Here is a 27,593-nt window from a genome sequence, read left to right on the forward strand (position 1 = left end):
CTGCCAGGCTTTTGCCTTCACTTGATAACTCATATCCTAAGAATAGGACCGTCAGATGGGCAATTCTGGATTTTTTAAAGTTGAATTTGTAACCCTCTGCAGCGAACCCAAGTATTATGGTGTTCACCCTTTTCAAGTGAGTCTCCAAGTCATCATCTGTTAAGTAAATGTCATCGACATAAGATAATGCTTCATCATCATATAGTTGTAGTAATTCTGTTACTCTCGCTGAGAATACCCCCGGGCTGTTCTTGTACCCCTGGGCTAACCGACAGAATTGTTTTTGAGTGCCATTTACTGAGAATGCAGTTAAATATCTGCTCTCTGGTGCTATGTTTTGACAAAAGAATCCATTGGAGATGTCCAAGGTTGTTTTGTATTTTTTGCGCACTATGTTATTCATTAGTGCAGCACTGTGTGAGTTTTGCACTGCAAAGGTTTTGCAACATGTGTTAAGGTGTCGGTAATCCAAAACTAGACGGTATGAATTGTCTGGTTTGGAGACCGGAAACAAAGGATTGTTCATTTGTGAGGTGCAAGTTTCAATCACCCCCTGGTATTCTAGCTGATCTAGTATTTCATTTACCTGTTTTTTAGCTTCTTGCTTAATTGGGTACTGCCTTTGTGCAGTAGGTTGTGATTTTAACTGGATTTTGTGAGGAGGGGAGTCCTCATCCCATCCTACATGATTTTTATATAAAGCAGGTGCTAAGGCCACTGCCCACTTTCTAGCAAGTGTGTATTTTTTATGAATCGGTATTTGATTCGAGAAGGCAGGCATAATTACTTCTTCGCCATGCGGGCACTCCCTGACAAACTCTGGTGGCCAGTCTTTTTCAGCTAGAAGGATGTCATAGCCTTTGGAGAGGTTATCCCAAAATAGTCCCCTTATTTTCCTAGTCTTATCTCCCTCTATACGTAATGTTATCTCGTATATCTTGTGGGGCTTGCTAACTCTGGTGTCTGCAGTTTCCACTTGAAGGTATTCATTCGTGTCCACTGTCTCCAGATGATTCATAAGGACTTTGCGAGCTATGCTCACCTCTGCTGCGCTGTCTAGCATTGTCTGAGCCCACTCTCCGTTTTTCAGTTGTGTCCTCAGTATTCTCGGCATTGTTAACTACCTTGATACTGGCTACCTTCTTTTTTGGAAATTGTAATTTCTTTTTTAGCTGAGCAGATTCCTTGTCTTTGGACTTGGCGTGCTCTTCTGATCGTCCTCTTCTTTCCGATTTCTGCGAGGAATTCTGAAAAGATTGAGAGGGACGTGTATCAATGTCTTGATATCTATCAGGTTTTTTAATATTATCCCTATTTCTAAGGTTATATCTATTCCCAGAGGGGTCACTCTGTGGTGACCTCTGTCTTTGGTTTGGAGATTTCTCTCTTCGCCTCGGAGACCTTCCTCTGGACTGGAATTTCTTTTCTTTAGGATTGGATTGTTTATTTCCATCCCAGTTCTTTTTTGGTGAATTATTATTATTAAAAAATATTTTTTCTGGACTTGTAGTCAGTTGCGGTTTTACTGGTATTCCACCTAGACTATCTCTGCCTAGTTCTTCATAGGATTTTTCTATGATTCTGGCAATTTCAGCTGGTTGGTCTGCTATATCTGTCTCTTTTAACCTCTGGCGGATCGCCACGTTTGCTGCTTCACCTTTTATGTTGGCTAATAATATAGCCGAGACCTGCTTGAAGTCTTTTAGTAATTTCATACCAAGAGTTAAAGCAGGTTCTGGACCGTATTCATCTTGAATTTGTTTTAGCACATCTGGTATCACCGAAATGGAAGGAACACCGTGCGTTTTTGTGTAGATTGAAGCAAAGACTGTACCCCAAGTGTCACAGTCCTCTATGTGTGGTGCGATTCCCATTGGGAGACATATAGTCAGAATCCTGTGTTTTTCCAGCGGGGTGGTGTCAGGAAACACCGCCTCTATTTGGGTAATTTTCTGTGCCAACCAGAATGGTATCTGTTCCCGTTTAGCTGGAACTTTGCCTAGGCAGGATTGGATGTTCTGTGGTGTAATTTTATTTGTGTTCCCCTGGTGAGGGGTCAGCTGTGGAAGTTTAATCGCTGGCTGAATTGTTGAAGTCCGCATTACATACTGAACTAATTGTCTATGAATTTTTAGTAGTTGTTTTAGCTGTATTAACAGCTCTGCTGCAGGCATTCTTTCGATGTCTGGATGTGGTGTGTATCCGGCTAAGACCGGCCACGTTGCTCCTGGTCTTCCTAAAGGACCGAGCCTTGTAATGTGATTATTATGTTTTAGGGCGCCATCAAATAAGAGCAAATGCTCTTGGAATTTGAGTGGTACTTCCACCTCCTCGAAAGGAGTGTACGTTTCAGGAGGTTCCTCTACTTTGTAATAGTGGAAGTACTTTGTTACAGCATTTGCTGCTGGAAAATGTATCCATGAATAGTATACCTCTGTCTGCCGATATTCGTGTGCCTCGATTACGAATATGACTGTGCCACCTCTAGGTGTCAGTCCATTTTCTATAAGTTTTAAGGTTATAGATCTCCTTTTAATGACCGGAATGAGTATTATATCCGCGTCTGCTGCTTGCATGGTAGCATCAGCATCTGCGAGTTCAGTTGCTAATCTAACTGCCTCTCTTTCATCATCACTCTCTGCCATTTTACAGACAGGATGGTATTATGTTTGTTTGCAGATCAGGTTTCTTTATGGAACAAAGATTAGATGTACAATATTTTGGAACTGTTTATCCTTCAACGTTGACTATACCAAGAACCATACATAGGAGTTCCCTCCTGCGAGGTTTTGGAGGATATAACCTTTCACCCACTCCAGACGTCTTTGGAGTTTTTGGGAAAAGGGGTCTGAGTGAGAAAGCAGGACTGAGTTACTCTAAATGTCTTACGTTAGTTTTATCGCCCTTTCCAAACGCGTTGGGCGCCATGTAGTGTAGTTCCTATTTTCCCAATAGGCTCTGCGCATTGGAATAGTACCTACAGCAGTAAAGGCCTAGGCCAGACGTTAACTAGGTCTACTACTGTCGATACTAGACTTAATTTTTGGGTTTGCCAGCTAAGCTCAGAGTTCGCTAGAAACTTTCTCGAATGTTCAAGGAAGGATTAACTTCCCTGATTAGACAAGAAGGGATTTAGTTTCTGACAACCATAGAACATGACAACTTTGCTCTCCCCTAATCAAGAGTCAATCTCGAGAGTCGTGTGAGCACAAGGCAATTATTTTACTCAGTCAGTACGTGCATTCTTAGTCTCATCAGAATGTAGAGAAAAGGAAGAGACGGGCGTGTTCAATAAAAAGGTGTTATTTATTGATCAGTCTCTTTTCTCATACAAGAGAAATGGATCGATATTATTGCAATACTTATAGTTAAGTAAAGTGCATACATTAAAAGCAATAGTATAAAATAATACTGTAAAAACATTGATATGGTTTCTGAGCCATATGATGTTTAAAATGATTAAAATATATTTACATACACATATACATTTGACTAAACGTACTCAACTGGTGTTTCTAAATACGCCTACCCCGTGTACCTGACCTAAGTCTAATGCGTGGGCGGGAACAGAAAGTTACAGTTTAAGTTAAGTTTGGTTTTGCCAAGTGAATAACTAAAGAATTCTCTGTGAGGGGTTATTCAGTTCTGTACCTGGAATTTAGGATGAATGAGGAATGGTATCTCTTTCTCTGCTCTCAATATTCCAGGCTGCCTGCGAGGGCTGCCCGAAAGCGCCGGTGCTGGGTCTCTCGGCTTGAGATAGCAGCGCGTCTCTCAGCGCGTCAGGAAGGCGGGGCTGCTGCCAGCGGGGTCTGCTTCTGCTCTCGGCTTCGGCAAGTGTGGCTGCTCCGTTTTGTCACCACGCGTGTGTTTGCATAGGGCAAGGTCGGCAATATTTATACCTTAAAGGTGCCGAGATTGACGTAAGGATGGACATAGGTACGTCAATAAAGATGTCATACGACTTGCTCGTTAGCACATTCTTTTGCAAAAGTTCTCTGTGAAATCAAAACAATGGCCGCACGGATTATCCAGGTTGTCATAGGTTTGATTTGTTATGAGAACGTCGTATGCCTTATCAGGGGCTGGAGGAATGTCGCTTGTCTAATTAGATCTCAAGCGTTATGACCTAATCAGATAACACGTTCCTGTGCCGTAGTGTGACTGCGTCAGATAACGGTATCTGCATCATGGGGGTTTTCTTGCCTCATGGGCTGACTGTTAGTTAACTTGATAGTTAGTTTAACCAGAATAGGGTCAGGAATAGGGGGATCGATTCAGAACCTATAGAAATACACGACAAAACATGGACAGGAGAAACCTGTTAATCGCAGACGCACACATGGGCGAGGGTCTCAGACACCTTAAATTAAAAAATTCACTGGAAGAATTACAATCACGGTACTGGTGGCCAGGCATGAGCCTGCGTCACACCATGTTTGTAAAACGCTGCCCAAACTGCAATAGAGATCGCAGTGGAGAGAGAAACAGTTTGATACCTCGTCGTATTACGGCAGATAATATTACCAGTAAAAAGAATGGCTTGCGATTAACATATACAGGCTAGTTTCCACTTATAATGTAGATCACCAGCACTCGGCTGACGTCCGGACTGTTATACAAAGATTTGCGAGTCTAAATGGCATATACGCTAAGAGCATGCTACGTTCGACCATTGTTTTCACTCAGGCCCACCAGCCTGGGGGGAAACATGGCCGAATGAGCACAGTCCAGCGGGAATCTTCTCACTTCCTTCCTGAGGGTACGGGATGGTGTAAAGAAAAAACCAAGACATAAAGCAATCTATAGCGGAAAGGATATTAGGTTCGGGAGCTGGGTGGGTCAAACATTTAATAAGTGTCCAACGTAGTCTCAATAACTTGCCAAGAAATTCTCTGAAGGGATTCAGTGCGTACGAATTATTATTTGGAACTAGGATGATGATCTCTGACATTGATAGTCAGACTTCAGTGGTGGAGGAAAAAAGCTTTGATATCAAAGACCGTTTGGCTATTTTGCAGGACTTAAACAAAACAAGAAAAGACCTGAGCAACATAAAGTTGAAACAACAGCCAACAACCACTGAAGAACCACCACCTGTCCCAGCAAGACCTGTCTGGATTCCAAAAGTCGGGGATCTAGTCAGGGAAAAGATCGCGGTAAAGAAGGAATTTGGGCCTTCTTACAGAAAAGCAGTTCCTGTCTTGTCTGTCAACGGGACAAGATCAGTTGTACTACCGCCACTTGCTGGTAAAAAGGAGAACCGAGTTGTATCCATCGACCTGGTAAAACCACAACATGTGGCCGATAACAAACAGTAGGCCAAGTGGATTTCCAATAAGTAGCAGAACACCAAGGTTTGCTACCAGTAAAGAGGTCCTAACGAAGAGGCTCATCACATTCGAAACGCCTACAGAAGAACAACAAGGACTATGCAATAATGCAATAGAACTAAGACCTCTGAAAACCCAAATAAAAACATTTAGCAGAGACACACCACTCTATAATGAAGTACCAAGTGACAATGCAAGAAACAAAAATCCTGAACCAATTGGAACAATTGACAGAACTGCATCCGGCTACTTCATAAACTTCGATGATTCCTCTGAAGGCTTCAGTGAATCAAAGACACAGCCATCATCAAAATCCTTTAAAGACAAAGCTAAGGAACTTTTGAAACAACTGAAAGAAACATATCTGATTTCTCCATGGATTGAATTTTGGGTGGGTTTTGGTGCATTTATCCTCATACTTTGGCTCATCATGGTACTTACTTTGGGACGCTTCATTGAGGGAAAATATGCTAAAATGGACACAGCAAGTCAGAAAATCAACTTGATCCTCAAACCACACACATCTTCACACGTCGAGAAAAGAGAACTTTCTTCAGCCAACTTCACAGCCAATCCAATACCTGGTGGGGTAGCCTGGGACAACACTGACTATGAAATTTACGGTCCGGTCGAGATCCTGAAATATCCACACCAAATTAAGATCTCATTGAGTGACTTTGCAAAACCAAACTCATTTGCTGATGATTGGGACTTCGAAAGCATTAATAACATGATGTCTGACTTAGTAATGTCTGCTAAATTTACCAAACATGATTATTTGCAGGGTTCTACAAATTATGACAGTATGTATTGCTATAACCACTATGGTAACCACTTTTTACATAGATCTGCACAACCTAGAAATGTTTTAAATTATAATCAATGGGAACATTGTGCAACACCTCCAAAAGGGAGCTCAAGAACCGTTTACGACAAATATTCATATTTTTCAGGTTTTAACACAAGTAATGCTGAAGCATTTTATTTTAAATTGTCAAACAAGACAGGAACCAAAACCATGATAACCAACACAAAATTGTTATATTCAGACTCATTTTTCGAACAAATGAATACTTTTGGTTTTGATTATTGGGACAAAAATGTTGAATTGAAAAGTGTTTGGGGTACAAAAGATTGGCAAGTACAGGGTATAGAAGCTTTGTTTAGAGCCTGCATGATCCCAGAACAAATGATATTTTTAAATGACACTGTTCAACAAACCACCTGTCTTGGTCTAGCCAAAATCAAAGATTTAATTAAAGCGTCTATTCCAAAGCCAACAATGTTTAGCAATAACTCTGATACAGATGAAGAGATAGACGTAAACCATATATTAAACCAAAACAGAACACATCCAAATTGGAAACAGTGGTTGATCTGGCCCACAGATACTAATAACTGTCAAGACAGATTCCTGAACAAAACACAGGGTTTCAAAATGAACAGGCCAGACCCTAGATATCCCCAAAGACATCACCCAGGGATAATTACCACCTACAGTGTGGGCAAATTATGCCTTCAATGGCTACAAACTTCCACACTGGCTGAAATTAAGCAACACCTAACTTTACTTACTGATGGTGCTGACTTGCGTGATTTCACTTTGGGACCACGCAAACAGCGTCAAAAACGTTTCATAGCAGCCTCTGTATATGCAGCATACAATGAGGCCTGGAAGGTTACTCAAATTGAAACAGCAGAGAGAATACGGGAAATTGACCGTATTAATTTGGAAAAATCACTTTCTGTAGTGGACAATGGGTTAATGACTCTGTCCTCCAGAATTTTTTCATTGGACAGCATTGTGTCGTCAGCAATCGATATATTATCGCAAGACTTACTGTTATTACAACATGGTCAGTCACAATTGCGTTCTATTGTACAGCTTGGCTGGACGTTACAAAATCTGCGTTCAGGCTATGTGCCTTGGCGTTTAATCAACACAACGTCACTATTCCAAATCTTTAACCTTACTGATAGACAAATCGGTATGGCACAAAAGGGTGCTGATTATACAATCTTGAGCATTGAAAAACTAGAAAGATTACCAATGACAATGTCAGAACGACCTGTCAGTGAATGGATAATACACGGAATCATAAATATTTCAATCTCAACCTTCAGGTTTCAATACTGCCAAAAATATATACAGGCTGGCATGTACGAGAAATTGGGAAAGGGGTACCTTAAAACAACTTGGAACCTGCCCTATTCACATGCATGTGTCAGTAATAAAGGACAGAAAGTGTTTCTTAGTGGCAACAATTGTGAGATGTCACTAAGCGGCACGCTTCTGTGTAACGGAGTTAGTTTGCATGGAGCCTGTGAAGGGAATTCATACAACCTTTCATGTCACCAGCAAGGCGCACCTGCAACAGAAATAGAACCATTCTTTCAAAGACTCTATAATGGGAGTTACATTCTTATTGTAGACCGCAGATGTTGTAGTCTTATGCCCGGGACTCCTTATCTAGTAACTACTACTGCGAAGGTCAAGTTCTGTGGACGCACATTGTTCCCCAGCTCCTTCCCAGACAGGGAGGCAAGGGCATGGCCCGATTTGAAAATTACTTCTATTCGAATAGATACTTTAAGCAGAATGAAAACAGTCCTTCTTCAGACGCCTACCAGGCTCTCGTCATCAAAAGAAACGTATGATCTACAAGTCGCAAGGACGACTGCAGAAATACATACATTATTATCAACTAATTCCCCCGTACATTTCGCGGAAATCCTGAATGAAATCTTAAATATTTCTGATACCAATGGGGTCTCAAAGGTATTTAAGACAGTATTTTCGATGGCATTAACACCATTCAAAGCCATACTGGGTATTCTTCCAGATTTCGTCCATTCGATTTTTGGCGGACTTTCCCTGATCCTGGGACTAATTGCAGGAATCCTATTCTTAGTCCTTATTTTTCGTTATGGCAACCCATGTCACAGACAAAACTCTTGCGACAAGGGAAGAAACAATCCTAGCCATTGGATACCGGGACCGGATATCAAAAATCCTGGGACTCTCCCGGCTTAGAGACCTGAACATGACTTGGTTTCTATCATTTCGACCAATGTGGCAAAGATGTGTTTTACCTGTAGAGGTGTCTGCTATGCGGAGAAGAATGCGTGTTAGACACCTGTCTGACGCTACAATCGGATGCGCCGATGGATGCAGAAACATTGTTGAGCCCGATTAAGGTTCATGCTTTGTGCTGCCCTCAAAGGCTACCAATCCTGATGACGGCATTCGTGGAAGCTTCACCACTACGATTGATGGGTAGTGAAGTTCAAGATGAAAGCAGCATCGAACAGGTACGACCTTCTGTCAGTAATGCAAATCAGAATGTCAATGGAGACAATCATGCGCAAGAATGCATGATTACACCTATTTCCGAGTTAGTGGAACTTTCCCAGGAAGCTGTTGACAGTTTTTTCGAAAGCCTAAATGATATGATGTTCTCACCCGAACAGAAATAGAAACTTTTGAGCAAGCTCGCACACGGCGTTCCCTGAATTCGGCCTTCAACTTTAAAAATAAAGTCACATGAACATTTTCGCTCCAGTTCACGGACAGCAGTTTTTCCAGCAGCCCCAAAATATTTTTGCATATTTTTCGGGACACTATCTTCTGCTTAAAGTAAGAACTATTCTTAAAGAACTAAGGTTTCTAATACAAAAACATTTTTTTTTAGATAGCTTATAGACATTAGCTGCCCGCTGGCATGTTCATAAACATATTTTATTCTGTGATGGAATGATCTCGAAACTTTTTTCTGTCAGAAATCATTTCATGTGTAATTCTAATATACCAAATAAGCAATAATGTATACAAATGCGATTACTTTGGCATTTTTCTACAGCTTGAGTGCATACCATATATATATGTCTGCAATTTTTTTCAGTATATTTGAAAATTTCAAAATGCATTTATGTATTTTGGGGTGGTAAGGTATACACACTACTCTATAGTATGTTGTACTATGTTATACTATGCCTAGATTAGTAAATATGTCCATAGTTAGCGTGGAGTGGGTGTCATGTATTCCTATCGGTTCTGAATCGATCCCCCTATTCCTGACCCTATTCTAGTTAAACAAACCAACAAGTTAACTAGCAGTCAGCCCATGAGGCAGAAATTCCCCATGATGCAGATACCGTTATCTGACGCAGTCACTCTACGGCACAGGAACGTGTTATCTGATTAGGTCATAACGCTTGCGATCTAATTAGACAAGCGATATTCCTCCAGCCCCTGATAAGGCATACGGAGTTCTCATAACAAATCAAACCTATGACAACCTGGGCAAAACCCTGCGGCCATTGTTTTGATTTCACCGAGAATTTTTGTAAAAGAATGTGCTAACGAGCAAATCGTATGACATCTTTATTGACGTATCTATGTCCATCCTTACGTCAATCTCGGCACCTTAAAGGTATAAATATTACCTATCTTGCCCTATGCAAACACACGCGTGGTGACGAGACGGAGCAGCCATACTTGCCGAAGCCGAGAGCAGAGCAGACCCCGCTGGCAGCAGCCCCGCCTTCCTGACGCGCTGAGAGAAGCTGCTTTCTCCTGCCGAGAATCCAGCACCGGCGTTTCCGGGTAGCCCTCGCAGGCAGCCTGGAATATCGAGACCAGAGAGAGAGATACCATTCCTCATTCATCCTAACTTCCAGGTACAGAACTGAATAGCCCCTCACAGAGAATTCTTTAGTTATTCACTTGGCAAAAACAAACTTAACTTAAACTGTAACTTTCTATTCCCGCCCACGTATTAGGCTTAGGTCAGGTACACGGGGTAGGCGTATTTAGAAACTCCAGTTGAGTACGTTTAGTCAAATGTATATGTGTATGTAAATATATTTTATTCATTTTAAACATCATATGGCTTAGAAACCATATCAATGTTTTTACAGTATTACTTTATACTATTGCTTTTAATGTATGCACTTTACTTAACTATAAGTATTGCAATAATATCGATCCATTTCTCTTGTATGAGAAAAGAGACTGATCAATAAATAACACCTTTTTATTGAACAAGCCCGTCTCTTCCTTTTCTCTACATTCTGATGAGACTAAGAATGCACGTACTGACTGAGTAAAATAATTTGCCTTTTGTTCACACGACTCTCGAGATTGACTCTTGATTAGGGGAGAGCAAAGTTGTCATGTTCTATGGTTGTCAGAAACTAAATCCCTTCTTGTCTAATCAGGGAAGTTAATTCCTCCTTGAACATTCGAGAAAGTTTCTAGCGAACTCTGAGCTACGCTGGCAAACCCAAAACTTAAGTCTAGTATCGACAGTAGTAGACCTAGTTAACGTCTGGCCTAGGCCTTTACTGCTGTAGGTATTATTCCAATGCGCAGAGCCTATTGGGAAGATAGGAACTACACTACATTTATTGATCAGTCTCTTTTCTCGTACAAGAGAAATGAATCGCTATCATTGCAATACTTATAGTTAAGTAAAGTGCATACAGTAAAAACAAAATTATAAAATAATACTGTAAAAGCATTGATATGGTTTCTTAGCCATATAATACTTAAAATGGATAAAAGTTATATACATATATACATTGACTAATCGTACTCAACTGGTGCTTCTAACTACGCCTACCCCGGTGTACCTGACCTAAGCCTTATACGTGGGCGGGAGTAGATAAGTAGCAGTTTTAGTTAAGTTTGCTTTGCCAAGGATCTGATTCAAGAATTCTCTGTGAGGGGTTATTCAGTTCAGTACCTGGGATTTAGAAGGCCGCATTATATATTGGACTAATTGTCTGTGTATTTTAATTAGTTGTTTTAGCTGTGCTAAAAGATCTGGTGCAGACATTTCTTCAATGTCTGGATGTGGTGTGTATCCGGCTAGGACCGGCCACGTTGCTCCTGGTCTACCTAGTGGACCGAGCCTGGTGATGTGATTATTATGTTTTAGGGCGCCATTAAACCAGAGCAGGTGCTCTTGGTATTTGAGTGGTATCTCCACTTCCTCGAAAGGAGTGTAGATATCCGGTGGTTCCTCTATTTTATAATAGTGGAACTCTTTTGTTACAGCGTTTGCTGCTGGAAAGTTTATCCATGAGTAGAATACCTCTGTCTGCCGATATTCGTGTGCCTCAATTACGAATATGACTGTACCACATCTCGGTGTTAGTCCATTTTCTATACGTTTTAAGGTTATAGTTTTTCTTATGTTGACCGGGATGAGTATTGCCTCCGGGTCTTGCTGTAGGAGACTTCTGTCATTCGCTAGGAGTTGAGCTGCTATTCTAGCTGTCTCCCTTTCTTCTTCAGTTTCTGACATTTTACTGTCAGGAAGATTATTTTGTTTATTTGCAGATCAGGTTTCTATGGAAACAAAGATTAGATGCACAATATTTTGGAACAGTGTATCCTTCAACGTTGAATAAACCAAGAACCATACATAGGAGTCTCCTCCTACGAAGTTTGGCGGATTTAACCTTTCACCCACTCCAGACGTCTTTGGAGTATTATGGGAAAAAGGGGTCTGTGTGAAAAAGCACGACTGAGTTACTCTAATGTCTTACGTTAGATTTATCGCCTATCCAAACCGTTGGGCGCCATGTAGTGTAGTTCCTATTTTCCCAATAGGCTCTGCGCATTGGAATAATATCTTCAATAGTATAGACGTAGGACTGTGGTTAACTAGGTCTTCTACTGACGATATTAGACTTAAAGTTATGTGTGTGCCAGCTAGCTCAGAGTTCACTAGAAACTTTCTCGAATAGGCAAGGAGGAGTTTAACCTCCCTGGATAGACAAGAAGGGATTTAGTTTCTGACAACCATAGAACATGACAACTTTGCTCTCACTAATCGAGAGTATATCTCTAGAGTCGTGTGAAAACAAAAGACAACTTATTTTACTCAGTCAGTACGTGCATTCTTAGTTTCACCAGATTGTAGAGAAAAGGAAGAGACGGGCGTGTTCAACATAAAGGTGTTATTTATTGATCAGTCTCTTTTCTCGTACAAGAGAAATGAATCGTTATCATTGCAATACTTATAGTTAAGTAAAGTGCATACAGTAAAAACAAAATTATAAAATAATACTGTAAAAGCATTGATATGGTTTCTTAGCCATATAATACTTAAAATGGATAAAAGTTATATACATATATACATTGACTAATCGTACTCAACTGGTGCTTCTAACTACGCCTACCCCGGTGTACCTGACCTAAGCCTAATACGTGGGCGGGAGTAGATAAGTAGCAGTTTTAGTTAAGTTTGCTTTGCCAAGGATCTGATTCAAGAATTCTCTGTGAAGGGTTATTCAGTTCATTTAGAAGGCTGGAGGGCTGGTATCTCTATCTCAGGACTCGATATCCCAGTTGCCCGCAAGGGCGGCTAGGAACGCCGGAGCTGGATTTCTCGGCAAGAGAAAAGGCAGCGTCTCTCTCTCAGCGCGTCAAAAGGGAGGGGCAGTGTCCGTGGGCTTCCTGCATCAGCTGGACTCCTCGGCAAGTATCGCTGCTCCAATCTCGTCACCACCACCGTGTGTTTGCTTAGGGCAATGTCGGTAATATTTATACCTGAAAGGTGCCGAGATTGACGTAAGGATGGACATAAATACGTCAATAAGGATGTCATAAGAACTGGTCGTTCGTACATTCTTTACTGGAGTTCTTGGTTAAATCAAAACAATAGCTGCGGGGGATTTCCCAGGTTGCTGGAGGTTTGATTTGTTTTGAGAACTCGGTATGCTTTCTATGGGGGCTGGAGGAATAGTGCTTGCCTAACATGGTAGCATGCGCTATGACCTAATCAGAAAACGGGTTTCTGTGCCGTTGTATGGCCATTAGTGAATTATTAACGGGACAAGGGTCAGAAATAGGAATATCGATACAGTTCCCATAGGAAACAAATCACAAGATCTTTGCCTGTGAATGACGGATATCTGGCCTCACGCAGTTATACAGACTCAGATTCACGAAACAGTGACACTGACAATGTCAGTGGCCTACAGTAGAAACCATCATAGACTACAATGAAAAAGAAGGGTTTTAGAACTGTAAGTCCTGCATTGTGCATCACAGAGCAAAAATATGATTACTGCCTAGGTTCCTTCTCCCGCTTCATAAAGAGCTTGTGTAGGCAGCATGGGATTGACAGACCAGACTTAAATACATCAATGTGTGTAGAGATACGATCATATCTCTAAATAAATCTATTTATTTAGATAAACGTGTACGAATTTCAGACCAGAGCCCTAATGGAGAAACAGATCCTGAGTAAAGCCATTTTCTTCCTGTCAGCAATTAATATATATGTTTGCCAGGGTGCACATACCTATCAAACACCATGGACCCAATTCAGAAAGTTTTTTTTTTGGCTGTACGTGTTTGTTTTTACAGTGGAAAATGCATCCATTTACTCATTGCCCGTAGGCCAGGTGGGGCCACCATGAAGATTGCTGTGGGGCTGATCAGGCCATAGACTGAACACAGAGGAGGAACGGTGCCCCTGTATGATTGGGAGGAGGACCAGGACTAGGCAGGGGGCATTATCTGGTTGAGACCCTTTATAGAGGAAGGAGGTGCCGTGGTGACATGAGCAGGCCCACCTCATGATGGAGAACCAGCACCAGGAAGGTCACACTCCCATGCACCTGTGGGGAGGATCCCAAGGAACATGCCAAATATTGTAGGAGCATTGAGAAGCTGGTGGCTGCGGCTGCAGAACCACATGTGAGTAACTTGAGGACACCCAGCACATCCCTATCATGCCGCACGTAAAAGACTTACTGGAGGCAGATGCTGCAGCTTCAGCACCCGCATAATAGGGTACACTCAGACTCTGGTCACTCTGATTCTGATGGTGTGGGTAAGATTGATTTATGGAGCAGACGGCAACTGTGGAATTTGCTTGCCACATAACACTTAACACTGGAACATTTTTGAATTTAATAAAGAGACTTGCACTACTAATGAGGCTGCCGCTTAACCCCAATGTTGTCTATAGTTAATGGGAATAGCCAGTACTGCTAGCTAGAGGGGATTGGGACTCGGTTAACACCAGAGCTCTGACATGAGGGGACTGTGTGGATTGTGTGTGAAAGTTGCATTTTACTTTGTGGTCATATATAAATTAACCCTGGGTGTAGTGGGCGTTGTGGGCGTCGTGGGGCTACTCGGAGCGCCACAGAGTCGAGAACAAACTCTGTGAAACTCCGTGTAGCTCCGCTAAACCACTCGCCTATCCACCTGCCCTATTATAAATGTAAATTGTTACAACTTTTTAAAAAATGAGTTTAAAATAAATAAAAGGGCACCTTACCTTAGCTGTGGTGTCCCTGGGCTGTCCTCCTCCGCTTCATCGTGTACTCAGTGAAAACTGCGCATGTGCGAGCGCAGTTTTCACTGTGTGCAGAGATTTGTGTTCTCTGCGGAATGCAGAGCAGGCAAATCTCTGCGCACTCCGTGGGCAGAGCGGAGTTCTCTGCCCACGGTTAATATAAATACTGATTTTTTTCATAAAAGCAAGTATTTGACTGGACAATCATTTATTGCTGGTGCTGTGCATATTTTGAGTTGTGAGCCTGTGTTCACGCCCCTGTGCCTACCTTCTCCCTAGAAGGCCTTGGACTGCTCAACCCAAGCAGTCCAAGATTTTCTAGGGAGAAGGTTGGCACTGGGGCTGAGCCACTCGTGCCATTTCCATGCAAGTGGAACAATGCTTGCCTAAAAACACATCTGCCTTATGCGTGGTTAAGGCAGACAGCGACCTAGATTTGCTGATGGGCCGGGAGAGGAACAGGAAGGATCGAAAGAAGAAGGTCCAGACGTGGCCAGGTAAGTGGGGCTTAGGCCGGGTTTGGGGGTAATTTTTTATGGGTGGGGTCGGTTTTTGGGTGCATGGGGGTGGGGAGAGTTATTTTGGCAGGAGGCAGGGTTTTTAGAGCTGAGGGCTGAAGGGTCAGGATAGTTTTAAGGGCTAGTGCTGGGTTTTGAGGCTCGGGCAGGGGGAAGGGGCCGTTTTAGGGGTGGGGGCAATTCTTTGGACTCAGGGTGGGGGCTGGGGTCAGGGTAGTTTTTGGCAGGGGGCAGGGTACTAGGCTCCAGGGTGGATGAGGGAAAGGGGTAGTTTTAAGGGCAGGCCGTGTCGGTTTTAGAGCTCAGGGAGGTCAGGTAGTTTTATGGGCAGGGCGGGCTGGTTTTAAGGCTCAGGGCAGGTGGGGTCAGGTCGTTTTTTGAGGGGGCCCCCTTCTGTTTGGATTTTATTTACAGCCCTGTGCTGTGGGGTTTCTTGTTCTTTCTAGCCCAGGGAGAATGGTTTGACCGAGGCATGTATGAAGGCACATTTATTGGAGGAGGCTGTTTTGTATGATTGTGTTTCTACGAAGTAGGAACTGTTGTAAATTTATTCTTGTATTTTTCTTTGTATTTACATCTGTTGTTTGTATTTCTCTTGAGAGACTTGACCATATCAACTGGAAGATGGAAATTATCAAAACATTCGGATTTTCGGATGACGATTTTGCCAAAATGATTGGTCTAACAGCTGGTAGTAATCAAGAGTTCACCCTTTCCAAAGGACTAGAGGGTGAGTGGACCAAGTTATTAAACTTGAAAAAGAAATCCAAGCGAACTGAATTCCATGCCCAGTATATGCCGGATTACCTTAGAGCAGGCACTATCCCCATCGGACTTCGGGTCCGAAATATACTGGGTCTTTTTGCTGAGATCAGACAGTTCCTGGAGCGGTGGGCTTTAATGTCTAACCTCTGCTCCAGGGACTGGATGATGCTCATCATTGAGACCGCCAGGGAGGTCATAGCCATCCTCAATAAAGAAATTAATGAACTGGAAGAAAAACTAAAGGAGGGAAACGCGGTGGAACTTGGCAAAAAGAAGCTGGAAGAGATTAACATAAAACTTGATTCCTTTTCTGAATACCTCTTAAAGAGGAAAACAGAAAAATTCAGAAAGGACATTCGCATGTTCTCACAAGAACGCGCCTACCCATATTTGATTGCTGGGTTTTATACAAACACGGATGAATCCAACTCCTGTAACCATACCCAAAGATGGGGTAGTAAAAGAGTAACTACTTTCTCCGACACCACTGATTCGGAGGGAGAGGTACAAGAAGAATATGATTCCAACTTCGGCCAAAGTTACAACCCCAACCCTCAAAATAGACAGGGAAACTTTGAAAGGAGCGTTCCACAGAACCGTTTTTTAGCCAATCGCCGGGGCAACTTTCGTCCCAGATCTCGGCCCCCCCAGCAGAGGAATTACCATCAGGGTCCGGGTCAGCCCCAGATGTACATTCAAACAAGACACCAACAATACTTGACAACATAAAGTCTATACCAGTATTCAATTTATCGAACCAAGAAATTGACCCGGTATCTGTTGATCTTCTATCGAGAGACCTATCATTTGTGCCATCCTCTAATTTTAACAAATTCTAATTTATCAGAGACCTACAAATGTTCGTTAGGAAAATAAGATTAAAAAAATTCTTTCTTGACAGACCAGCATTTGAGAAGAGCGAGAATCGATCTGGACTGAAGCCTCCTTCCATCTTTACTCCTAACCTTGACACTGTGGGCCCTGAGGTGGGAATTTTTGTAAAAGCGGTCACCATGAAGGTTGACAAGTTGATCAAATATGTACCTATGCCATCCCCGAATCTCCCTAGACATGAAGAGAACATGCTTAAAAATCTAAAGGAAGACAGACGACTCACGATTAAACCCTGTGATAAGGACGGGGGAATGGTTATTTTTGATACCCTATATATATTGAGAAGATGAATGCGCTCTTATCTTTCCCTGAACATTACAAGAAAATTATGATGAATCCTGAACCTGCCTTGAAGCGCAGGGTCCTCACTCTAGTTGAACAGGTGGTCAATATGGGCTATATATGTGAGGAGCAGGCGGAATACCTAACCCCCAAGTTTACTAGCATGCCTATCATCTATGGGGTTCCAAAGACCCATAAAAACATATCAAATCCCCCCCTAAGACCCATTGTTTCCCCCATAGGCTCTGCGACGGAGCCTTTGTCAAAATATATTGACCGATTCTTGAAACCTATGGTTAGTGACCTGGAGTCCTATGTTAAAGATACTGGCCATTTTATCGAAAAAATTGTAGGCATTCCATATTTGGATGACAGAGAGCTTCTATCGACCCTAGACTTGAAACCATTATATTCTAACATCCCCCAAAGTGGAGCCCTGAATGTGATCGCAGAAATTCTATCCACTAAACTGGATATGAGCAATCCTCCATTTATTTTACAATGCTTGGAAGTGGTTTTGTACGAGAATTACTTTGAATTTAATAACATCTTTTTCAGACAGACTGGTGGAGTCAGCATGGGGGCTAGCTGTGCTCCTAGCATAGCTTGCCTTTATATGGGGCATTTTGAAAACATTCACATCTACAATGAGATGGCCCCCTTCCATGAAAATTTACGATCCTGATCACAATTTATCAATGACATTTTCTTTATATGGAAGAGACCATGACTCACTTAATGAATTCATCATGTGGCTTAATGCCGCTGACTCCAATTTAAAATTCACTGGCCATGCCAGTAATGTCCGAATTGAGTTTCTGGACATCTGGATCGAACATCAGGAGAGGTTTCCCTTTACACGAAACCCACGGCAAGGAACACTTTGCTACAATATGGCAGCTTTCGCCCTCGCTGCCAACGGGACAGCATTCCCTTCAGTCAGTTCCTCCATATTCGGAGGAACTGTTCAAACATCAAAGACTTTCTTGTCCAAGCCGACATTCTAAAAGAAATACTGGCCTATCGAGGATATCCAGCAAAACTAATCAAGGATTCCCTTAAACGGGCTAGATATATTGATAGGGAGTTGATGTTCTCACCTAAGGAAAGGGCGCCACAGGACAAACTGGTGTGTATTACCCGTCATTCAAATCTGGATCACAAATTGAGGCAGACGATTAATTCTTGCTGGCATCTTTTAAATTTGGGAGACAGTCGGCTGACTCTCCCCAAACCTATTTTTGCTTTTCGGAGGAATAGGAATCTGAAAAATTACCTGGCGAAAGGCAAATTGATTGAAATGCCTCAACATCAACTAAGTGCCATTGACAATTTGAATCCTATCTATGGCAACCATCGATGCTGGAATTGTCAGGCCTGCTCTAATGCTCTGATTGGCGATACTATCACCACGAGTGAGCGCATGATCTCGGTGGCGCATAACAGGAAAATGACTAACTGCCGCACTCCCAATGTGATATACGTGATCCTATGCCCATGTAATAAATCTTATGTGGGCGAAACAGGATGTGAGTGCCGCATACGAATAGGAGAACATAAATTCAATATTTGTAATGTCAAGACCTCAGCCCCCATGGTAATGCATTGGCAGGAGGCTAACCATACAGAAAATGACCTCAAATGGTTAATCCTGGAGAGAATTCAGGTGCCTGCAGGAGTGGACCCTACCGCTATGCGTAAAAAGAGGGATGTTTTCTGGATTTTCTATTTGAACTCTGTAAAGAGAGGGCTGAATGAGGAATGCCCATGGGCCAATGCCATTTTCTAAATATTGTACTCTGAGTGAATTACCCTTGATGATCCAGAAGATTAGCCCTAGGTCTGGTTATAATTATGCTTATATCGAAGGCATGTGGGTTGATAACATTTATTTATTATTAGTCATATGAGCGTATTATTCCATCCCCTGTGGGTCTATTGTATGCCTATTGGAGTGCTGTCAGATGGATATATAGAGATCCTAAACCATCTTGGGCCTTTTAGCCACCAATCATAAATGATCCAGTAGCTGGTTATCATTGGCCCATATAGTTGGCCTACCGTGGCGGGAATTTATTTTTCTGGCCCCCTATTACTAGCAAATATATGAAGTTCCGACTGTTTGATATAACTCATTATGGAGTACTCTCCGATTTAGGCATAGGGACCCCGTTGGGTCAGTTAGTCGTGAATTATTCGCTGCCTGGAAGACCAGGTTGGCCTCTGTGACGCCGTATACGAAATGATATCATTCTATTTGCCCATAGCTTTATCTACTTCATATGTTTAGAGCTGTCTCCTATAGAAGTATGGTTACTTTAAATTAGTTCCATGACTTGGCGTGTACCGTTATTTCTAGGTATCTGGCCTGAGGTCATCTTCCTATTACGATGACGCCTTTCTAAGATGACCGCCGTCGGCGGCTGGTCGGGATCGAGCTAGGAACAGTCCCATGTCTATCTTTGCGGGAACAGGCCGTTTGGTGTTTTGCTCGCCTCCCGTTAGTTCTGATTGGTGCAACTTCCCGGTATATGGCTTTAAAAGCGTATCTAGATCGCTCCCCTCCTAATGGTTCCGGTGACATCATTCACGTACGTGCCTCTTGTACGGAGAAGTCGAGCGACTCTACCCTATCGAGCCAGGTAAGCCGAGCGTTTGTCGGTTCCATCCATTATTTAGTACGGTTCCGTTATAGATCTGGGCTTGTTAATTCCCGGTGTTATCTGGAATTACTCCCGGGCGATGGCACTCATATCTATTTCTTATGTTATCCCAGGTTATGATCCTTTATTCCAGGTGACTCCAGCCTGCCTGTATCATTTATTTATGGACTCCTGAGAGTTTTGATCCTTGTGACGACTTCTGATTTTAGAAATTGGAATCCACCACGGAGAGTTTTTCCTCAAATATAGGTATATCCACTTCTGTTCATTTTTTAATGTTGTGGGATGTCTCCTTAGGATCTATCGGGGGGACGGTTTATAAACCCTCCGCTATTTAGCTGTGTTCCAATACAGACCGTGGCGTGTTAGTTACCTGGCCCCTTAGGGAACTATACCTGGGCGATGGTATTCACTCCGATCTTATATGTTTTCTCAGGTTACAACCTCTTAACTTTGGTGATGCCAGCCTGCCTGCCGCACTCTTTTTTGAGCTCCTCAACGCGTCGATCTTTCTGATGACATTTTACAAAATAAACGGATTTCACCACGGATAATATTTTCTCAAATACAGGTAGGTCCGCATTTGACCACCTCTAGTCGTGTTGAATGTGTCCATAAGTGCCACCCGGGGGGTGGGCGTATACCCATGCCTCTTCTCCTGGTCTCATTATAAGCAATGCCCTGATAGATCCTGATGTATCTCATCCCTTACTTACCCTAAACAGAATCTTATTATTGAGGACGTCAGACCTTGAATTATCGACTTAGCGGCTCATCATTAGAAAAGAAAACGAAGGAGCGGTGAACACTTAGTCGCCGCACCGGACCTTCTGAGTATCCTGGCCCATACCTTTGCCTAGACCTTTTATGGTGAGTTTGACTACAACGTATGGCTTTTTCCGATGCATTTTGAGACCGTAATATATGGCCGCATATAAAGTTATGTTGGGGACTAGCCCCCGAAACCATTCAGAGTTCAGAAGTGGGCTGGTTTTAATACGTGTTTTAGTGTGTTATGGAGGACATGGCACTCCTTAGAGATTTTATGATCTAAGACCTCCTTTTCCTCTCCCCCATAGCCCTTGATCCTTGCACATTGTAGAATAAGTTGATATGTTGGTCAAGTGTCTCGAATGGTGTGTGTTTGTGTTTATGATTTGATATATATGTTTTATAGTCTGTATTTGTTACCATCATCGCTTCTATGAAGAAGACAGACCCTTTGTGATTGTTTGCTGAACGTATGGACTGGGCTCGTCCATCTATATGCCCGATAACTTGAGAATCACTTGTGGATGTATATGCTTTCTATTGGAGGTGTCCTTGTGTGTTTGGACTTCCCTCTCTGGGTTTTGAGAATTTTTCCTTATGATAGTGTTTTCAAATTTAAATAGCAATATAGAATACGGACTTCCTGAAGAGCCTTGGAGATATATATTACATGAGATGGAAAATTAACAAATTAATTTAATTGTGTTATCATGAAGAGAGATTCTTAATTATGTATGTATTCAGTTATATGTAATATTGACATGGATGTCTACATATATTTTTCATTCTCAGATGTTTTGTCCCACACTCCGTGTTACATCACCGCCCTGACGAAGGTGTGGCCCCCCACTGGGCCGGACACCAAATGCGCGTTGGCATTATTTTTGTGGGCAACAAGACTGTTTTTTCCATCTTCAATCCCCTTTGTATGCCCTGCCTCCACCTTTTGATTCGCTGGATGATCTGTCAATCGCTTGGTCATCTATCAATTTAGTGGCATTAATGTAACATTGTGACTATATGTAGAATTGTGATTGAGATTTGTTGTATGTGTATGAATGAAGATGGTGTTGTTATGACTGTGAGATTGAATGGTTGATGTGGGACTGTGGATATATTATATATGTGATCTATTGGTTTTATTTGATGTTTACATAATGAAATGATTCTAATGTTTATTGAATGAAATGATTCATAAACTTTTGTAGCACTTTTTCACTTAATTACGAATTTAAAGAAAAGAAAAAATGACAAATAAATAAATAATACAATTAATTCTTCACATACCATGGTTTTTTCTCCTTGACTCTTGTCTGGGTTGTTCCATTTTCTTGATCGATATCTAGGACCCTTTATAGGGCCGTGTACAAATAAATTTTGGCAGGGTTCTCTTCTGCATTTGTAGATTATATGGGTTATTCCCCCCGCGAACCTGCCTATATCCTCTTTTTTGGGGGGGGCCCTTCTGTTTGGAGTTTTTTGGGAGGAGGCAGGGTTTTAGGGCTCAGTGCAGGGGGCTTGGGTAGTTTTAAGGAGCTGGGACCGTGTTCTAGGGCTCAAGGGGCGGGAAGGGGCAGTTTTCAGGGGTGGAGATATGTTCTAGGGCTCAAAGCAGGGGGATGTGGTCCAGGGAGTTTTCAGAAAGAGGCAGGGTTTTAGGCCTCAGGGCAGGGGCGAAGGGGTAGTTTTAATGGCTGTGGCCGGGTTTAAGGGCTCAGGTGTGGAGGTCAGTTTTAGGGCTCAGTTATTTAGAGAGAGGTAGGGTTTTGGCAGGGGGCAGGGTTTTAGGGCTCTGTGTGGGAGGGTCGGGTACATTTTTGTCAGGGGTAGGATTTTAGGGCTCAGGGGGGGCCTGGATAGCTTTGAGGCAGGGGCCAGGTGTTAGGGTTCGGGGTGAGGTGTCAGGATAGTTTTAAGGGCTGAACTGGGGTGAATTGCAGGGCTGGAGTATCAGGTGTTAGGGTGCAGGGTGGGGGGGCTTGGGTGTTTGATTTACCATGCATATCCCTTTAGCAATCATAACATAATTTGTTGTAAAAGCATGTGTGGTAAAGTCATGTGTGGTAAAGATGTGATTGTGGTTCAGACCGTGTTTAAGTATGCATGGTTTAGGCATGCGTGGTTGTGTCATACAACCACGGTTGCAACTAGCAGCTTCTGCTTGCCCTGTGGCACTCAAAACAGGCTTCTGTTATCGCATAATCACCCCAACTTCACTCACTTTCGATCCAACTAATGGCCATATTTACAAATCCCTACCGCCACCAGAGCTTCACTTTTTCTGAGGCTCCGGTGGCATTGCTCTCTACCCCTTAATTGCCCCTGCAGCTCAGGAACACTTGCAACTTGGCGCAAGGGTGCCTACGCTGGTGTTAGGTACATTAGAGGAATGGTCGATATAGTGAAAACATTTAACAATACTTAAAACAATAGACCATACAAAGAGTTAAGTTTGTATTTAAACAAAAAGGAATTTAATTCATTCAATTTGATCATCAGATCTTTGATACATGCTTCTTATAAATCAGAAAGTTCATGTATATGTCCAAGCATTTTCTTAACAGTGTCAGTATATACAATATAGTACAGTGCTCTAGGTGCAAGAAAAGTTGGAAAGGAGTAAGGGTGGTTGGGTCTGTGAGGGATGGGGTAAAGGTATAGTGATATGAACACAATTCAATCCTGTTCAATATAACCTTTACAGCCTAGGTTCGGTCTGAAAGTCCCTTCAGAAACATTACACATAGGACAACATTAATTCGATTTTCAATCCTATGGTGTATGTCAGCGTGTGAAAGGTTGTCGACGTTTCGACCCCTGGTTATAAGGGTGAGTCAGTCCTCATTCTGGGGTCTTCCTCAGGACAGGTAGGTAGAGCACACAAAAGGTCATCTGCGGATGCCCGGAATTTGTTGGTGGCCGTCAGGCTCATTTATATCAATATTCTCTTTTCAATAGATCCAATTCCATGATGCAGCCCAGTCGATGAGCGTACGACACTCTGAAGGCAAGACGCATACTTTGGTGATACATTCACCAACTCATACTCCAGATTGACTCGGATGTGGGTGTCTACCTACCGGCCACAACCACATAACATCATGGAATTGGATCTATTGAAAAGAGAATACAGATATAAATGAGCCTGAGGGCCACCAACAAAGATCGGTCATCCGCAGCCGACCTTTTGTGTGCTCTACCTACCTGTCCTGAGGAAGACCCCAGAATGAGGACCCACTCACCCTTATAACCAGGGGTCGAAACGTCGACAACCTTTCACACGCTGACATACACCATAGGATTAAAAATCGAATTAATGTTGTCCTATGTGTAATCCTCTCTTGTTTCTAGCGAAGCACAGAGTGATCGATGGCAAAACGATCCACATATTCCAATCACCAGAAGATGTATGGACCTATCTTCATGCGAAATATCTGGTTCGTAATCCACCCAAGGACTGAAGTGCTGGAGATTGGCTGGTGCCCAAGTCAAGACAGCGCAAACGCAGATCCCACAATGTGAAACCAACCATGGATCAAGTGGCAGCGGAGCAATCCCCAGCTGTGTCGGAGGGTTCCCTACACAGCATGAACTCCTTTGCACCTCCATCCACTGAGCACCTTTCAGAGCCGAGATCAGACTTGGGTGGCTCGCTCCATTGACTGCTGGGAGCCATCAGTGCCAGAAAGTCACTCCACGATTGGTAAGGGAGATCCTCCTGCCTGCGAGGTGGAGGACCTGGTGAGGTAGGATTTCTCACAGGTTTGATACTCCCCTGAAGGAAAGCCTCATTGACTGGGGAGGCTGTATTCTACACCATCTGACATCCGACATGGGCTCACACGTCGAATGCTTCGAACATTGACACTTTCACGCTCCATACTGCCTCACTTGGCCTGTCCCTGCCAGAGTATTCCACATGGGCAGAATTAATGTTGCAGGCATTTCTTGTGTACCAGTTAAAAGGTTTGCTGGGTTGTGGCATGGCGTTGGAAGGCACTCATGCATGAGATAGGAGAGTTTTTTCTCAGAATTGGTTGTTCTTTACTTTTTGGTTGGTTGGAGGGGTGTCCAGAGTGATGGGAGGGCTGTAGTGGGACGGGTGGAGGGCATGGGTCCTGGGGGTCTCTAGACACACAGTTTATTATCATGGCTACTACATTTAATGCTTTAACTTGAAACATCTGTGGTATTGCAACTCCTGCCAGGAGACGCATGGTGTAGGCCTACCTTCAGCACAGGCATATTCATTTCTCTTGTCTCCAGGAGACCCAGCTGACCACAAGAGCGCTTGACAAAGTTAGTAGGCGGTGGAGTTAACAGGTATATGGTACTGGCTACTCAGCTTATACCTAGGGGTCATTATTTGGGTCACAACGGAGGTACCCTTCATGAAGTCTGGAGTCCTTGCTGACAGGGAGAGCTGTTGTGTGGTCTTCAAGGGTGCCTTGGATGGGCGCCACTTCTCCATCGTGTCCCTGTGTGCATTCAATACCTCTCAGGGCATGTTTCTGGAGGTGGTGTGGAGGATACTTTAATTGCATACAGGATACTGCCTTGGATCGATTGGTACCCCCACTCCAGAGCACACCGGGTATCTAGGCAACAAAACACTTGCAGCAATGGTCTAGGTCATCCAATCTGCACGATGTCTGGTGCTTGGGGCACCCTGGGTAGGTGGGTACTCTTACTATGCACCGGAACATCAGGTTTATACTCGGCTAGATTACTTCTTCTGTAATACACACTGCTGGCTTCTCATACATAGCTCTGAATACCTGGGTAGGACCCTCTCAACCAAAATCTGATCCAGGTGACATTCTAGTGGGTGGAGGAAGAAGGGCTCCTATTCTGACATGGGGGCTTTGGATAGAAGCCTTGCAGGACACAGTATACAGAGACACTATAGCCGCACACATGTCCTGGAATTTTGAGGAGACCACAGGTTCAGTAGGTTCCCGTGGGTTGGTGTGGAATGCCATGAAGGTGGTCATGAGGAGGAACTGCATCATCATGACATAGATATTTTATTCGTCTCTCATTCATAACGTGAGATCTTTTGGGACATGCTTGTGGACCCTGGAGCTCAAGGCGGTGTCGCCGTTTGACGCATGTCCCCATCTGTCGACCCTGCGTCATCAGTATCAGGAGGAGGTGAAGCAGCTCTGTGATATTGATTATAGATCCTCCCTAGCCTACCAGCATGCTAACGACGATAAGCCGGGGCGCATGTTGGCGTGGTTGCTGTGACCCTAGACCCCCAGGACCCTGAACGGCGCCATATATGATAGTGCAGGCCGTGTGAGAAACACTCAGGCAACTAATGAAGAAGTGTTCAGGCAGTATTACGAGCAGTTGCATTCTTCTCCCAGGAACCCTCCTTGACGCAAGTGCCAGACTATCTACGAGCAGTGGCACGTTCAAGCTTGACCACATCACAGTTCTTGAACTTGAAGCAATCTCTCCAGATAGAGGAGCTCAACCTGACAAATCGCACGGTAAGACCCCGGGCACAGACGGGTTCCCTGTCCAGTATTATGCCGCTTTGGAGGCCATCCGTGCTCCTCACATGCTGGAGGTCTACCAAGAGGCACATCACCAGGGTGTTCTGCCGAGCTCCTTACGTGAAGCCCTCATAGTAGTTATTCTGAAACCGGGCAGGGAACCCGTTGAGATGAACTCTTATTGCCCGTTGTCAATGTTGAACATTGACAACAAAATCTTGAGTAAGGCCCGTGCTAATGGGCTGCTTCCGATGCTTAGCTCCCTTGTTCAGTCGGACCAATGTGGGTTTGTGCCACAAACAACAACACAATCCAACATTAAGCACCTGTGACACATCATGGATACGATGTACGGGGGGCAACATTCTGGTGGCAGTTTCCCTGGGTTTCAAAAAAGCGTTTGATATGCTGAGATGGTCCTATCTAGTACAGGTACTGGGGGTGCTTGGGATGGGCCTTAACTTCCTGGGTTGGGTCAAGCTCTTTTCTACTGCCCAGCAGGCACGAGTCCTCACCGGCCATCAGATCTTGTGATCTTTTTACATAAGCAAGAGGACCCATCAAGGATGCTCTTTATCTCCAGTCATTTTCATGCTAGCTATGGAGCCGCTTGCTGCCATGCTGCGCGCCAGAGGCCCTGTCGAGGTATCAAAGTGGGACAGGGCAGTCTCACTGTATCCCTATATGCTGATGATGTATTAGTATACCTCAGAGACCATGTCAGCATACTACCAGCCCTTTATGATATACTTGATCTCTTCAAAGAGATGGTAGCCTCAAGGTGAACTGGGGAAAGTAACGTGCCTTCGCTTTACACTGGATTGAGCCGGAGCTATGAGAAGTGCCGGACGTTGGACGCTTCCCTTGGAGATTTGAACCTTTCGCTACCTTGGCGTCAACATTTACCACAAAGATACAGACTTGCTAGATGATAATCATGGTAAGGCCCTGACCTTCATTCGCCATTCCATTCACTTCTGGACCCGACTTACCCTTTCACTTATGGCTAAGTACATTGTATCCCGAGCAATAAACGTCCAATGTATTCAGTAAGAGTCCAAAAAAAGTGTGCCCACACGTATGCTTTTTCTTCTTCTTTTTATTTTTTCAAAGCAACATTCATTTGGATCCTAGCCAACATGCATTTCGTCTTTGAGTGAAATACGCCATAGACTTCATCAGGGCAATTTAATTAAAAGGTGTATTATACGCCACAGTCCAAATAACCACACTGTATAATATAATATATCATACAGGACTCCAAAGAGAAGCAAGTAAATATTAGGTGAATAAGCTCAATAAAGTTGACTCCAAATATCCAATGAATTTAAGTACATCATGTGTTAACAAAGTATCTCCCCATGTAAAGGGATTGGCCTCACAATCCTGAGATCAGAATTGCAGTCACGGAGTAACCCAGTCCAAAAAGCGGCGTCTAGCTTTCCAATCATCACCAATAATGCAGAATAACTCCACACCATTAACACTAAGGTCGTTGTATCCCGAGCAAGAAAGGCCCAATGTATTCAGTAAGAGTCCA

The sequence above is a fragment of the Lissotriton helveticus genome, chromosome 3_2 (assembly GCF_964261635.1).
Source record: "Lissotriton helveticus chromosome 3_2, aLisHel1.1, whole genome shotgun sequence".
Lineage (NCBI taxonomy): Eukaryota > Metazoa > Chordata > Amphibia > Caudata > Salamandridae > Lissotriton > Lissotriton helveticus.